The sequence below is a fragment of the Catharus ustulatus genome, chromosome 1, assembly GCF_009819885.2.
Source record: "Catharus ustulatus isolate bCatUst1 chromosome 1, bCatUst1.pri.v2, whole genome shotgun sequence".
In the NCBI taxonomy this organism is placed as follows: Eukaryota; Metazoa; Chordata; class Aves; order Passeriformes; family Turdidae; genus Catharus; species Catharus ustulatus.
The window spans coordinates 77,259,310-77,275,468 of NC_046221.1; the positions used below are offsets into that span (position 1 = coordinate 77,259,310).

A 16,159-nucleotide genomic window follows, 5' to 3' on the forward strand; every position below is an offset into this window, starting at 1 on the left:
CCCCAATATCCAACCTAAACCAGTAATATAAAGGAGTGTCTCACAGCATGCTTTCAAAGCATCTAGCATAATATGCTGCCAAGTTCTACAAAAGCCCACTATCCACCACAAAAATAGAAACAGGTAATAGCAAAGGCTAATTGTGACAACACAGTATTAGAGATTCATTTAAGTAGAGGTTTAAAAAACCAGCTTCATCAAAACAACATGATGTATGTCTACTAAAGTAATTTGAATTTTTGCTGTTTGGAGAGACTCAGAAACAAAGTAGTACTTCAATACTCCATCTGACTTCCATCTGAAGAAGATGCCTATTCAATTGAGGATGATATTTTGAAGCTTAAGTTTTTCTGTGCCTCTTAAAATAATGCATTCTTTGAGCACTGTATATTGCTTTTCATTAACATGCTATTATGTTTTTGGATTTTGAATAAATTCTGAATCTGAATAATTGTTGGATGCTTTATTAGACAACAGGCTAACCAGATGATCAGGCTGCACGTTTGGATAAATTTATCTAATGTATTTTCCTCTCATTTGCCTCTTCTTTTTATTCTTATTGTGATCTATTCTCTCTCCTGCTTGTTTTTTGGGGGTTTTTTTCCATCCTCATACCTAACTTAAGGTGTTTGGCAAACAGCAGAGAAGGTACTGAATTCATGTCATGTAAAGACAATATGTAAGCAAAAATGTATAGCACTTTTGTGTTAACCTTTGTGAGTTCACCTGTTGCTGTGTGCACACTTAGAAAATGTGGCAATGAGGTTTCTATTAACCTTATGTAGTATCCAGAAGTTCAGTATAATTTAGCCAGTATTGCCTGTGATATTTGTAAAGAATATTTTAACTTACACAGAGTTTCCCACAATGAGATCTCCTTTAAAAATTATGCTTCTCTGTTTAATATTTCCAAAAATACACATATATTAGAGAAAAATGATTCCATGGAACTTGAAGCCATATATTTTTACTAGTTAAAATAAATCATGTTAAATCAATCAAAGCTTTATTAAATACTCCAGGAACCAAGCATTCTATAGTTTACAGTCTCATAAAAGAGGGCACAGGTTTTATATTATAAAAGAATAGAAATGTAAACATGAAAGCAGATTATTAATTTTCTCTCCTCTCCTCTCCTCTCCTCTCCTCTCCTCTCCTCTCCTCTCCTCTCCTCTCCTCTCCTCTCCTCTCCTCTCCTCTCCTCTCCTCTCCTCTCCTCTCCTCTCCTCTCCTCTCCTCTCCTCTCCTCTCCTCTCCTCTCCTCTCCTCTCCTCTCCTCTCCTCTCCTCTCCTCTCCTCTCCTCTCCTCTCCTCTCCTCTCCTCTCCTCTCCTCTCCTCTCCTCTCCTCTCCTCTCCTCTCCTCTCCTCTCCTCTCCTCTCCTCTCCTCTCCTCTCCTCCCCTCCCCTCTCCTCTCCTCTCCTCCAATAGCAATGCTATTAGCGTTGTCTGAAAGAGGATTTTTCAGGTGGTTGGAAGTGGCTTAAAAAAATTTAAAATAAAATTATGGTCAAAAAAACTAATAATAAAAAATTATCAAGATGAATAAACATGGTATTGTTATTTCAATGTTCTGCTTGTTTTTCTACTCTAAAATATTTTTAATTAGAAAAATCTCAATCATGTGCATACCTTCTGTGCATGCACATCCAGTAAAATCTATCTATGGATTCACTACAACTAACTGATTTGACCAGGTCAAACTATTTAATAGCATGGTCTATTCTCTCAGTATTTCTGAATTTCTATTATTTAGATAGATGTCTTCTTGTAATTCATCAGTATGGTAAAGCCAAACTGTGAGATAAAACCTATCATCATGTGTTTTAATAAATAATTACATGCTAAATCTTTCTTTTTTTGGCTGCACTTTCATTCTTTCCTCCATATCAGGATGACTAGGAACATACAAAAGTAACAAGTCTAGGGAAATTATCTACCTTGAATAACTGGCATCATGGATCATAATGTTTTCAGAATTCTGGGACCTAGAGAACAGAATTCACCTCACCTACCAGAAGCAGTTGGAAGTTAGGTTGAGTTTCTCAGCAGGGTTCCCTCCATAGTCAGCAAGAGAAAGAAAAAAATCCAGATGAGGTTGCTTAGCAACTTGAATTTTCTTCAAATAGTTATCTTAAAATGGGATGAATTTTCCTCCAGAGACCTCCTTCTCCTTGTACGGATTATCCATGAAATAACTTCAAGTGGCTGTCTAACTTCTGGACCAGTAAAATAAGTGGTATTAATTCCATCTCAAGATCCAATTACAGCACCATCAACTTCTGGTTGTGCTCCAAGGACTATAGTAGAAGGAAACTTGAATATTGCCACACAAAAGGTGAAGAAGTTCATTTAGATAACCTTAAGTAAAAAGAATATATATTTCCCAAACTGGTGAAGTACTATGGCATGTGCTGAGAAAATTATGCATTTTTGCATTGCTTTGCAACCATAAACAGAGAGCAATGAGGAAGAAGTCTGGGAACATTTTGCACCAACAGACCAAGATTATTGTAAATAGACTAATTTGTGAATGCGCATTTACCCCAATTTAAAAAGAATGAAATCCAATTTATTCTGTTTTGGTTACATCTTTTACCTTGTCATATCAAGGGGCAAAACATCACCTGACAGAGCTTTTGCTCATTTTAAAAAAAGGTACTGCGCTTCTTTTCTACTGTGTTTGAAACCAGATTCTTCTTCGATGTTAGAAGAAAACAACTCTCCTCCCACTAAATTCAATAGCTCTTCACAACTGTCATATGTCACACACTCTGAGCAAAGAATTTAGGTTTCAAGCTTATAAAGAAATGACAGTTAAATAGTTAGCAGTTAGTTTTGATCAGTTTTTGAATGCACATACAAGCTCCTAAGGATTCTAGCTGTGGAATTAAGGATGGAAATTTCATGTGGAGCTAAAATGTTTTCTAACTGCTCCTTAGCAAATCACAAATATTGTAGTATTTATTTTTATTTTCAGAAATTTTCACTATGTCTGTAGTTAGCAGGTGGCATTTTCTCTGTACAGCACTTTCTTTACTTATGTCTCTTCTAAACCACAAGCATTTGTATTGTTGCCCTGAAACAGTTGGGTATGTAGTTAACTAGTTTGAGAATGTGTGTGTGAGAGAGAGAGAGAACACCTGAATGAGGTTGAGAGCAGTTTCAGATCAAGGTGTCTGATCCAAGATGCGGGCTTTACTGTGGCCCATTAGAGACATATTTCTATAACAAGAAAGATAGAGTCGTTTATGGTTGCCCATGTAAATGGCACAGATGGTAAAAGGCATTACCTGCTTTGTTTATACGCTTGTTTTCTGCAGAAGGTGCTTAAACATTGTTGTAGATTTTCTCTTCTGTACGTGCACATGGAGGTTCACTCTGTGCTGTATGCTCCTTTGTACTAGCCTGGAGAATTTCACATTTGCAGCAGTATTCATGAATCCTTTTTAATATTTGGAGGCAAGGAGCTTTGGTGTTTTGGTATTTTTTTAAGTGGAAATTGGACTCAGGTTATCCAAATCAAATTATTGCCTTCATTTTATTTCTTGTACCAAAAGAAATACAATAATTTCACGACTATAAGGCACACCCTTCTGACTAAAATTTTACCCCAAACCTGGAAGTGCACCTTATAGTCCAGTGTGCCTTATATGATGGACAAAGTTGCGACATTTGCCACCCCGGAAGTGTGAGCCGCAATGGGGGGGGCAGTGCCGTGGGAGCGTCGAGTCATGAGGGGCAGCGGGAGCTGGTGGCCCACGGCCGGCAGGAGCCGTGCGGGGAGGGAGGGAGCTGCCCCCAGCCCCGACCCGGCACGGGGGGAACGAGGAGCCACTGGCCGCAGGGGGAGCAAAGAGCCACCGGGCGCCGCCTGCTGTGAGGGGATTGAAGCGCCGCCAGCTGCAGGAAAGGGGCAAGAAGCGGCGGTGCCGCTGAGCCGAGCAAGGGACGGGTGGCAGGCCCGCTTCACAGAGTCGTGAGGGGGAACAGCACGACAGGAGTGCCAAGCTGAGTGAGAGACGGGCGGTATGGTGGCAGCACCAAGCCAAGTGAGGGACAGGTAGCACGGCAGGAGCGCCGAGTCGAGTGAGGGAACGGCATGGCGGCTCCGCGGAACCTCGATGGGAAACAGCACCGCGGCAGCACAGAGCTGCAAGGGGGAGGTGGCCCCGCGGTTGTGCCGAGCCGCGCCTGCTGGCACCGGGGGCGGGCGGGAGTGCCAGGGCCCACTACATGGGGAGGGTGCCTGGGGCTGCCTTTGAAAGCCTATGCAGATCTGTGAAAAATGTTTCCAAATTGTGCACCTGCCAGTAAACTCCACAATCATGGGTTTCCATTACTAATTCATTACTTTGCTGTGCACCGCACGGATCTTCGCGGAAAAAAAAGTGTGCCCTATAGTCCGGTGCGCCTTATGGTCATGAAATTACTGTATATAACTTCTTCATTTTACCTCTGGAGATCAACTGAATTTATTTCACAAGAATATTTTGGAAATGTGTATTGCTGTTTTGCTTTAGTGTATAATTACTGTAAAAAGGCCAAGAAATTTTCCATTCAATGTGATTTTTCAATATGCTGAGAAAAAAGAAGTCTTATCCCCAAGCATAACTACTTCAAAATACTTGCAGAACAAGACACAAAGGATATCTAGTTGGATCAGGTCAATCAAAACAATTTAAATAGTTTTGAAAGAGTTGATTTTATGCAGTTATCATATGGTTACAGTTTTGCCCCCAAAGCATGGATAAAGAAAATAAACAAATAGCAACCAAGATTTGTCAATATTTTCTGTGAACCATATTTCCAATAACAAAATCTTTACTAAAGGTTGTGGCCAGGACTATTTACCCATGCAAAAAGTGTTTATATAAGACTGAAAAATAAAGTTCTAAATAAGACAGTTTATAAAATAATTGTGACTGGAAATTCAGCTTGGCACTCATACTTTCATGTACATTGCTTTATTTTCGCTTTCTTCTCATGTGCCTTCCAGCTAACATTTGTCAGTTTTACTTTAGTATACTGTACTTTACTTTTTCTACAGGTAATGAATCATTCTTCTATGATCATTTTGGTAAATTGATAGCAAATCTGAACAGTTCAATTTTTAGACATGGTTAGATTGGGATTATGTACTTTCAAAATTTTCACCAGCTTTAAACTGATTAAATGCTTGGAAAACATGAAGGCTTTGCTCTATAAAATCTGGCCTGATGTTTTATAACTTCAGTTCAGCAGAACCTAACCGAGATTTATCTAATTTTGATATTTCAATACAGTGTATTTGCAGACTGAGGGAAAAAAGCAAGATAGGAGTGATTAATACCATTGATTTATGATGGAAAAAAAAAAAAAAAAAGACTAAATAATAAATTTGAATCTACTAGGGATTTCTAAGAGGTTTTTATATTTTTAACTCACAAAATCAAGTTAATTATGATATTACTCTTGAATTTTGACTTACTGAGATAAATTTTCTCATGGAAATAAATGGAGAAGTGGTATATACATGTAAATATGCATCTGAATGGCAAATAAAGCAAATAATTTTGTGCCAACTATCTAAATAAATTATTGGGTTTTTTAAAAGCTGGGAAAATATGAAATTTTGGGATTTAATTTACCTTAAAGTACTGTAAGGAGAGAATACTAATTGGGCTATGAAACTGATCATTGCACATATTCTTATCTAAAGCTTTCACTACTGTATTTCTCAAATCAGAAACACAAGTAACCCTGGAGATATCTTTGCCTAATCCAGTGATCTGTGTGACACTGGATTGCTTTATACATATGTTTTAACTTTAAAACAGCTCAGAGTTTAGCAATGTGTAATTGTTCTTACCATGTTTTGTTGATATGGGTTCCTTCCCGCATACATACCTTCCCTCCTCTCATGTCTTTTTTGGGAATTTGGAGTCATATACAGAAATATAACTCCCCTTCAAACAAGACAGAATGACTATTCCTTGCATCATTTTATCAAAGGAAGAGGCTTAATTATGGGAAAGGAACAGATTTCTTATTCTCTCTTATGTCCTATCCTCTGGATAGTATATACATAGGCTAGGGGCAGCCAAAATCTCATGCTTGTCGGATTTAGCAATAGTTGGAAAGAAATTGTTAAAAGCAGAAGAATGGTGAGGAGGATGGTAGATTTGCTCGAGTGACCTTGCAACTGGGAATGCTAAGGCCTAGAGAACAACAGTGTGGGAAACTCCACATATTACACCTACTACTGTTTGTCCTCTGTTTTGAGAAGAATCTCTGTGTGGGGAAGGTGTGGGTGTTTTGAGAGACTTGAAGACACAAATGTACTTGAGTTCCCTGTCTTGGGAGAGAGAAGATCAAAGCTGAGGAAACCTCAGCATGGTGGCAAACTGCACATGCACAGGCTCTTGATAAATGGGTGCAAACAACAGTCCCACTGTTCACCAGGATGAACTGAGCCTGCTGGTGCCTCTGTTCCCACTTGGATGTCTCCATCCAAGTGACTCAGGATCCTTCAGTTAGTGAGTTAAAGAAATAAATTTACTCTTTGTATTTCAGCTGAGATTTTGTGGTTGTTCCAGCTGTCTTCCTGTGTTGACTCACACAATAATGTTCCAACAATCTTTCTAAGTCATACACTTGATCATATTTTTAACAAATGGATCATTTACAGTCTTTCACAGAAAAAGAGAAGAAAGCTGAGAGAAAAGCTGGAAAAGAAGCTAATAGCATTCTTCTGTATTGATTGACTAAGTAAAAATACAGATGTTTTTAAGATTAGCTTTTCAATTAGTGATAATTATTAGATCCAGTTTCTTTATGCTTCATAATCTTAAAGTCTCTGGTGAAAATTAGCAGAACTAAAGTAGCAAAACTGTTGGCATTGTTCTTGTGAATCTCTGGAAGCCTTTATTTAGTTATATGTTTCTTGATTGTTCTGTTCAGCACTGTTCTTTTTTGATATCGCACAGTCTCTTATTTGAGAAAGATTAAATACACATTTAAGATTTCTGACAGTAGGAAAAAACTGTATTGAAATGGCATAATTAAGGGAAGTTGTTACAACCAAACTGCAGGTCAAGTTTTCCTAACAGACCCTAGGACCTAGGGGTGATAACAGATTTGTGAAAATTTGGGTCTGCCTTGGCTTATCAGAAGTACTGGAAGAGATGAAACGAGAGAACAGTCCCACCAGCAGACCTAGGCATCATATTATGATTACATATAGATGAAAAAACCTTGGGATAAAAACGGTTCATTACTTCCCCCTTCTGAAGTTTTATTTGCACTTAGTTCTGTTTAAACAAGTTAAGTGTAAATATGTCAGAAAAAGAAAAACTGATGGGAAACAGTGATTGAACTCAGTATGATTTAACATGGCAACCAGCCCAACTCCATGCACTTCTGAGTGATCTTAGCCTCTGTGAAACAAGGAAATGTTTAGAATTTCAATGAAGATTAGGTATGCAATCACTGCTTCCTGCTTCCCATAGATGCTAGCAGACAAATCTTTGTGAAGGTAAAGAAGGAAAGATGAATAGGGGTGAAAAGAGAACTGATTCCAAGAGACTTCATAAAATATAAAAACTGAAGTACAGCCTGTCTTGCAATACAAGCATTCCTGCCTTATCCTTTTGGTGCACTTTCTGCTTTTCCATATCTCTTTCCACTGCCCACTCTTTTACAGAAGGAGAAATTTGTATTCCTCCCCTATATGGAGTAGCCTTCTGCATGTTAGAGCACAGCCTTAGATTTCCACCCATCTCTCCCTATTTGCTGTCACACCTACGCTTTTTCCTTTTTGGCCTACTTTTGATATATATTCCACTTACAGTGTATATTGCAAAACTTTTTTTCCCCATCATGCAACACTGTTTGTATTAGAAATGCTCCTTTTTTTCTGTAAATGTATGGTACATAATTTCATTATTTCCTTCCCATAGTACTTACTGTGCTGTATTTAAATCACAATGAAAAATAGATATGATAGAGCAGGTCTTATGCTGCCTAATACAAATAAAGTTGTTTGCTTTACTACAAATTTGTAGATGGCATCAACATCAAATGGAGCCATTTCCATTTATCTGAGTGTCCTATGACTGGTGTTGAGTAGCTCTATGCCCACCTTTAAACAGGGGCCAGCTCCCCAGATGCCACTGAATAAACTCAAGAAAATATTATTAAAATATATTTTGCTCATCTTTGCAGTTTCAGGGATTCCTTCGTACCTGGATGGTCTCCTAAAATTGATTAGAGTAGCCACAATGTTCCCGAACAGAAGCCAAAAGAGTGAAGAAAAGCCAGCACAATGAAAAAAAGTAGTACCATTACTCATGCCCTTTTATTATCCAGACATCTTCCTATTAAGAAAATACCTTTTAGGGTCTGCAATATTTAAATTTGTGCTGGGACCTTAGGAAATCAGAGATATACACTTGTCAGTAGCTTTTCTTTTTGTTCTCCCATATAATTACTGGGATAAAAATTATATTAAATAATTTTTTCCCAGTAGTTCCATTGCTGAAGTGGACCCACTGTGGAATGAAGATACTAATTAGAACTTTGCCTTATGTGTTTCACCTGAACTACATTAATTGATTTTGTTCTGGGTCCGGATTTTGCTTTTTGATATTCCTGTATTAGACCCAGTTCTGCAGTCTGTAGCACATATGCAAATATTGCTTTCATGGATGTGTAGCATTCAAAGACCTAGTTCATTCAGAGCTTAATTTAACTGCCACTTAATTAAATGGAAAGTCTCTGACTGGTGTCTATGAATTGCATCAATCCCTCAAAAATTTCAAATGGGAATTGGTTCTCACTAGGTACAGTGCATTGTGAATATGAGTCTGTTGAACTTATCAATGACAGTGCCAAAGCAATAACAAGAGTCTAAAAAACCCCTTTGATTTCTCACTTGGCTATTTGATGCAAATCTTCCTTTTGTTTCAACATCAGATTAAACCCATATCTTTTTTCATCCCAACTACTGAAAGCACAGCCCTAGTAAAATTTCATAACTACAAACTAGCCTCATCATTCATCTTTCTAAGAGAACATGTTAGTACTAAATTAATTATGCCACAAGATTAGATAACTACACTTTGTAGCATTTCCTGCTATTCTATTGATGCCCACAAGGCTTTGTCAGTGCAGAAGGTAATGCCAACCAATTTCTAGAAGTTACATGGCAAATTTTTATTTTATGTCATTGACTGATATAGTCTTTAGCACCCAGGAACCCCCAAAAAAGGCACAAATTCCAATAAACAGAACGTAGGATACTCCAGTTTTCTTATTTTAGTAAACTCCATTATGCTTTAATTGCAAATAATAGTTCAAGAAAATTTCTGTAATATTGAACACAATATTCTGCAATATTTAACATCTGGTATTGTAGTAGAGAACAGTGATTACTGGTACCCAAACAGGCTGCACCAGAAACCAGGAAATTCATTATTGTTGCTGGCAAAACTATTTATTTCTGTGAATGATTTGAACATTATTAGTCACAATTCCCAAAACATCCCTTGCAACTTTGTATTATGTTCACTTTCAGGTACAGTGACAAGACCATCATTATCAATAGCTGCAAGTGACACTAGAGCTCAAAACCTATTGAGCACACAGGGAAATCTCACATAATTGGCTTTCTTTCATCTTGAAATCATTTGTCAGAGTAGTAGCATTAGAGGATAATTTTGCATTCTTCAGTGTGTATCACACACCAATGACACTGTGTTTCAGTATAGATATTTAGAGTAATTTGTTTTTTCTCAATACAATTCACAGGTTGTGGGGGTATACCTTTACCTCTATTATTAAAACAGACCAAAGTGAGCTGGTACATGAGGCTCTGTATTAAAGCCTCAGTTAATAAGAGGGTCCTTAACAAAGCCCTCCTCTCTGAACCCTCCCACTGCATTCAGTTGCAAATCACTGTTTGGCTGGCAAAGCCGTGGTGCTGTCCCCCCAGCCCCAAACCTTCTCACGCTGAGCACTGCGGCTCCATCATCAGCAGCATCTCCGTGAGGGGATGCAGCACCTCTCCGTGTGGGGGACGTTTTTTATTAATCAGGGGCGCTGAATGGAAACCAATCAGACACAGAGTGCCTTTGGCTTCTTCTCGCTGCCTGCCTGACTTAAAAGCGATGCCGGGAGAGAGGGAGCTCCAGTGAGACGCGAGCGCATTCCGCGCTGGAGACACGGTAGCATGCAGAAAGCAGGGAGCAGGTAGAGGAGCAGCACGGAACGGGCAGAGCTGTGCTCACGCTGACAGCCTGGGTGAGTACATCAACTTTCTGTAGTATCCGAACTGCCGAGAGTAAAAGAGAAGATGCTTTCCTTAGGAGTGTCTAAAATGTTGAAGTTGCCTTACAGGTACTTTTTAGGGAAGGGGAAGTGGAGGGGCAGTGTCAGCAGAACACTTTGCGGATATTTCTTTTACAGAGTTAAAAAAACCCCAATCCACTATATTGCTGAAATTTGAACTTCTGACAATGTATATATGACAACTACTTGTGTATGTTAAAAAATTAGCAATGCATATGCTCTTTGGCAATGCTATGAGATATCATTCAATTTTTCCTGCCATATAGGAGTAACAATATAGCCTAACTTTTGTGCAGGATGCCTTTTAACCACTCCAGATAGAAGCTATCCCCCCTCTCTTTTTCTTTTCACTTATGTGTTTGTCAATGCATCTAACAAAAACAACCCTGCTTAAGGATGAAAAAATAGGAGATCTTTGCTCCTACTAAGAATGAAGTACTAATTCTTTTAAAAATTTTCTTTAATGAAAGTAGAAAAAATTATTGGGATTTTTTAATATGTGTTGCAGGGCGAAGTGCAGCTCAGGGTTCATAAAGACTGAGAGCTGAGGGAGATGTCCCTTTGGATATCCGTAACAGTGAGCCAAAGTCAACAGACCTAAAGTGCAAGGATGCTTTCCAGAAGTGCTTCCAAACAACCTTGTCAGCCTAATATGCACAGAGTCCCACAGAAAGCAATGCAGAAAGCATAAACTGACTACTTGATTCTGAAGTAAGTAGCAGAAAAACAATTGAAAGACATTTTACCTTTTCACATGCAAGAGACATGCTGTCACATCCATTCAATTTCACTCTATGAGCTTCAAAGAAAGAATCATGTATATAACCTAGAAGGAAATTTACATCCCTTACTGTTGTAAGGCAATGGGCATACAGCAGCCACTCACCTTGTCACAGATTAAAATCAAAATTCAGAAAACAGAATGGTATTTTCTTAAAACACTTTCCATCTTCAGTAGACAAATTTACAACCAATGTATGAGTCTTGGTCTGATTAAAGGGATAAAAGTGATAAAACTAATATTTTACTGAAATCACAGCAGGATTATGCTTCATTGCTCAGTAGTACACTAGCTACTTATGCCGAAGATAAATATGGATAAAAAAGCAAGTGTAATAGTTGCACTAGTTTTGGAGATGAAATTGAAAGGTTTGTTTAATAAATAATATTGGTCATAGTGATGGGAATTCCTAATGACAGATCTTTAAACATCATTGTCTCCAAGTCATTCTCCATACCTGAAATTATAATTCTATTCCAAAAATTGGGTGAACTAATTAAATACTCAGAAAACTTGTGTTATTTATCTATGACTATTAAGAAATTTATTAGTGAATTAGTTATTAAAGAAGGTGTATTGTTATCTATATGTCAGTCTGTCAGATAAAATATATTGTCCTGTCATTTGTACTTTATTGAACCATAATGTAAATTCAAGAGAGAATTAAATATGTTTACAGCTAATGTGATTTTCTATATAACAAAAATATAAAATATTATACAGTCAAATGTCTGTGAAATAAATAATTCTTGGTTGGGGCTTTTTTAAGTTAGGTAAACAAGATTAACTTTAAATGAAGAAATGTAACTGTATCAGTAATATTACTACTTGTACCTAAAATAGTTGCCAAGTCTTTTTAAACTTGATGGAATGAGTTCAACAATCAAAGTTTTTCATATGTTTACTGTGTGAACTAAGCAGAGTTTTTAATTTCAGCGATTGTCTTTTAGCCATTAATGTAGAATATTGTGCTTCGTGTGTAACCAGTACATCTCACCTAAGCACAAACAGAAGTTTGGTCATGCAATTTGTAGAGAAAATGTGGGGAAAAACATCTCTGCCATATGCTTTGTACAGGTCCATGGTAAAATTGTTTGAAACTTTCAGAAGTTTCATGTTTATCTAAAGAAGTGACCATTCTGAAAAGGCTGTCCTTGTCTCCAGACAGCAGCAGGCATTTGTGCTTTCCTCTCACCCGACTGTTGCTCCACAAGGATGCTGATCTCAGCAGCAGTTTCATGGTACTGGCAGAGAAGCCCTCTCATCATGGGATCAGCCAATAACAATGATTTAATTCCCTGACCTATCCACCAAACAAAATGTAATCACTGAAACCCGCTAGTTTAAATGTCATCACCCATAATGCTGCTGAAAGGACTATACAACTTAATTTTGACATTCACTTATCCCTGGCATCAGTACATGGTTTCTGAATCTGTACAACATGGGTTGCAGGGAATCTACTGGCAGAAGTGTTTGAGAAGCAGAGTCAGAGAGTAACAGGACTGACAATTTTCTCTGAGGATGAGTTGGTTCAGGAGCTACCATTTAAGAAGATTGGGGTATATAGGCTGTACTATAAGACAATATAGATATATAAATGTCTGTGCTTCTTCCATTAAGTCAGAGCTATTTAACTGCAGAAGGCAACTGGAGCAAAATCCTAGAGAAAAATGCATCTCCCACTCATATCAGAATGCCTTCTGAATTTCTAAGGCTTGAAGCACGTGTTACATGCAAATGTTATCTGCAGAAGAACTAATATTTGAACATGAATAGAGATGCCCAAGTAAAAAAGCTAACTGCATTTTTTATGTGAGAGAGGGAGATTATGAAAATTGTAGGAATAAATCCAAAATTTTGCTAAAGATGGTAGGAAGAGAAGGAAAATAAAGCAACTGAAAATGAACAAAAAGAATTTTTGCAAAAACAGTCAAAGTAATTTCTCTTCTTCTCTTTTAAACACATAGGAAATTTCTGAATGTTAAAAGGCAAGTTATTTTCCTGACTTTCAGTGACTGATTGTGATAAAAAATATCCCAGTGGTATTGAGGACTACTTGATGAGCATGACTGAACAAAAGAGGTGGATCTTGATCAAATCATCCTATGTGTCTGCAGTGCAAAATCCTATTGAAACTGAGGCTTGGTTGCTACTGGGAAAATATTACTAGCTTCAGGAAAAAAGAAAAATACTGGACATACACTGCAACTCAGAAGAAGGCTCAACTTTTTTAGAAAGAAAAAAAAATTAATACACAGTATGCAGTATTATAGAAATGCCAGGAAGTGAAGTATGCTATGTATAATCTCTGTTCTGAAATCTTGGGAAGACTACAAATGGACATGAGCGGCATTGTTGTCATCCCATACACACACAGTGCCACACAGAGACTTGACTTGGTCTTGGTTACAGAGCAGTTCTGTGTCAGAGTCAGGGATAATATGGGGCCTACCAGTCCTCCAATTTCTCTGTATGATTACATCAATGTTCATAAAAATGTATTTATCTTGAGTACTTAAATAGCACCATCAATGACCACAAATGTTTCTCAGAAAATGTATTTCTGCAACTGCAAAATGGAGTGCTTCAAGTGATGACCAGTGTATTCCTTTGCTACTAAAATGTGAACTTCTCTAAATAAATTCATATTTTTTAATAGTAATAGCAACATCCAGACAACATCACTTTGGATTGTTTCCCTTTCTCAGAATAACATAGTTTTCATATTATGTTATCTCCTCTTATCCAAATGTCAAGGAGGTTTAGGTAAGTACAAATTTTCTAGATGCTAGATGGTAATCAGGTTGCATTGCCCTCAGAGGTTGTATTTGAGAGAAAGAACAATTGCATTCATGAAAATTCTGCCTGTAAAGATATTTCAGTTTTGGGCCATGCATGTTGGTACTCAAGGATTCTACTTTCCAAAAAAATACTGTCAGCCTCTTGCCATTGTACATAAGTACATCAAGAAAGATCTAAAGCACTTGTCCAGATTCAAAACATGATCTTTGTAAATTGCACCCAAGAAGAGATTCTGTGAAAATTGTGGATAATGCATTTTTGTTTGGGGATGGAAACCGTAGGCCTTTCCATAATTTTAAACAAATTATACAACAGCTCTCAGAAGGAGATTATCTGAATTTACATATTTTTAAAAGTTCAGTGGAAGTCAATTAATGATGTATACAAACCTCTTGGCAATATATACAAGCATAATTAGATTTAGCCATTACTTTCTAAAATATGATCTATTCTACTGATAATCAGGGGTGCAAAATTTGATATTTATACTTCGACTTGTCAAAGAAAATAACTGAATAAAACATCAAGTTGTGTAAAAAGTGCTCAATAATGGGAATTTAAATATATAATGATCTAAGATTTTACTAAAATATTTGGATTTTATTTCCTCTGTACTACATCATTCAATATTTGCTCCGAAGAAAATGAAGAGGCAAAGTAAAAAGGTGTGAGTTGGGTATAAGGCTGAAGTTAATCCCATTGCTTCTGTTTGAAAGAAAAAAAATAGGCACAGAACAAATGAAATTTAACATTTTACAATCCTGCAGTTATAAGTTCTGTATGATTTGAAGGCATCAATAAACTACAGTAAATTCATGAATACAAGCCGCACTGAGTATAAGCCGCATGGCCGGGTGTTGGTAAACATTTTGTTTTTTGTCCATAAATAAGCCGCACCTGAGTATAAGCCGCTCTGTCGTTCGCAGCGAGGACCCGCGTGCAACAAAGTTGCCAAATAGTAACAGAACCGAGGCAGGGCAGGGTTTACTGGCTCGGCTCGGGCCACAAGGGCTTGGGGCTGCCAACAGGGCTGGGTGGCCCAGCTCGGTACTGCCACTCGGCGGGAATGCTCGGGGCTGGGCTCGGGCTGGGCTCGGTCACCCTGGCCCGGCGCTGCCACTCGGCGGCAGGGGGTGCACAGAGCCCGCCGGCACCTACGGCAGCAATGGGAGGTGGGGATGTAGCCTGCCTGCTCCTGCGGCGGCGGCACGCGGGGATGGGAGCCCCCCAAGTCGCGGGGCCAAGCAGGAGAGAGCCCCTGCCTCCTCTGAGCCGTGGGGCCAGCAGGAGAGAGCCCCTGCTTCCTCCGAGCCGTGGGGCCAGCAGGAGAGAACCCCTGCCTCCCCTCGAGCCATGGGGCCAGCAGGAGAGAGCTGCCCCTGCCTCCTCCGAGCCGCGGGGCCAGCAGGAGAGAGTTGCCCCGCCTTCCCCACCCCCTGTGCTGCCTGCACAGAGCAGCTCCACCCGCCGTGCAACAGAGTAACCAATTTGTAACAACCACGTAAATGCAGGGTTTTACTGGTAGGAGCTTGACTTTGCAGTTTGTGCTGACTTGGTTTGCACTCCCAGGGTTGAAAATGTCACAAAATTATTCACATATTGGCCACACCTGAATATTAGCCGCATTTCTGGTATGGAAGCAAAATTTTGTCAAAACAGTGCGGCTTGTATTCGTGAAATTACTGTACTCACATCTGATTTTAGCAGATAAAAATAGCTCCAGTTTATGTGTGTGTATATATATATATAACTACAAACTTATATATTTATATATATATATATACCTTCATGCATGTATACATGCATCTAGAAATATAAACCCAAGCATAACTCATGCAAATTCTAGAGAAAATTAATAAAATATTTGCACAAAGCAATATATTACAATGACTTTGCTTAAGTTTATTGTGCTGCATTCTGGCAGAACTTTTCTGCTCCCTTTATTTGCATTCTGGCTGAACCTTTCTGCTTACTTTGTTGTTTATTACAATACTTTCACACTGGTTGCATTATTCTTTATTACTGTTTTCCACACGAGTGGACTTAAACATTAAACTTTGTAGTGGGAAGCTATTGTAAAAATGTTCTTTCTTCTTCTTTTCAAGTCAAAGATGTTGACTGTGGGTAATCTCATGGAAACTCTTTTCCCTATTTAGTAAAAGAAAAAAAAATCAGGAAAACATACTCATTTCAAAAGAAAATTTTTGTAGATGTTTAAACTATTTGTCAGGAAAGCTGTTTGCAC

At 38.3% G+C, this 16,159-nt stretch overlaps 1 protein-coding gene across 2 annotated transcripts in view; it reads left to right on the plus strand.

Moving 5' to 3' along the window:
• Positions 1–9,943: 9,943 nt before the first annotated feature.
• Positions 9,944–16,159, plus strand: part of CDH9 (cadherin 9) — a 111,733-nt gene continuing 105,517 nt past the window's right edge. Inside the window, exons 1-2 of one of the 2 annotated variants that reach the window (XM_033059238.1) lie at positions 9,944–10,280; positions 10,837–11,039. The gene's annotated coding sequence lies outside the window, so the exon portion shown is untranslated. The remainder of the gene's footprint in view (positions 10,281–10,836; positions 11,040–16,159) is intronic. The other variant, XM_033059246.1, reaches the window with a different exon arrangement.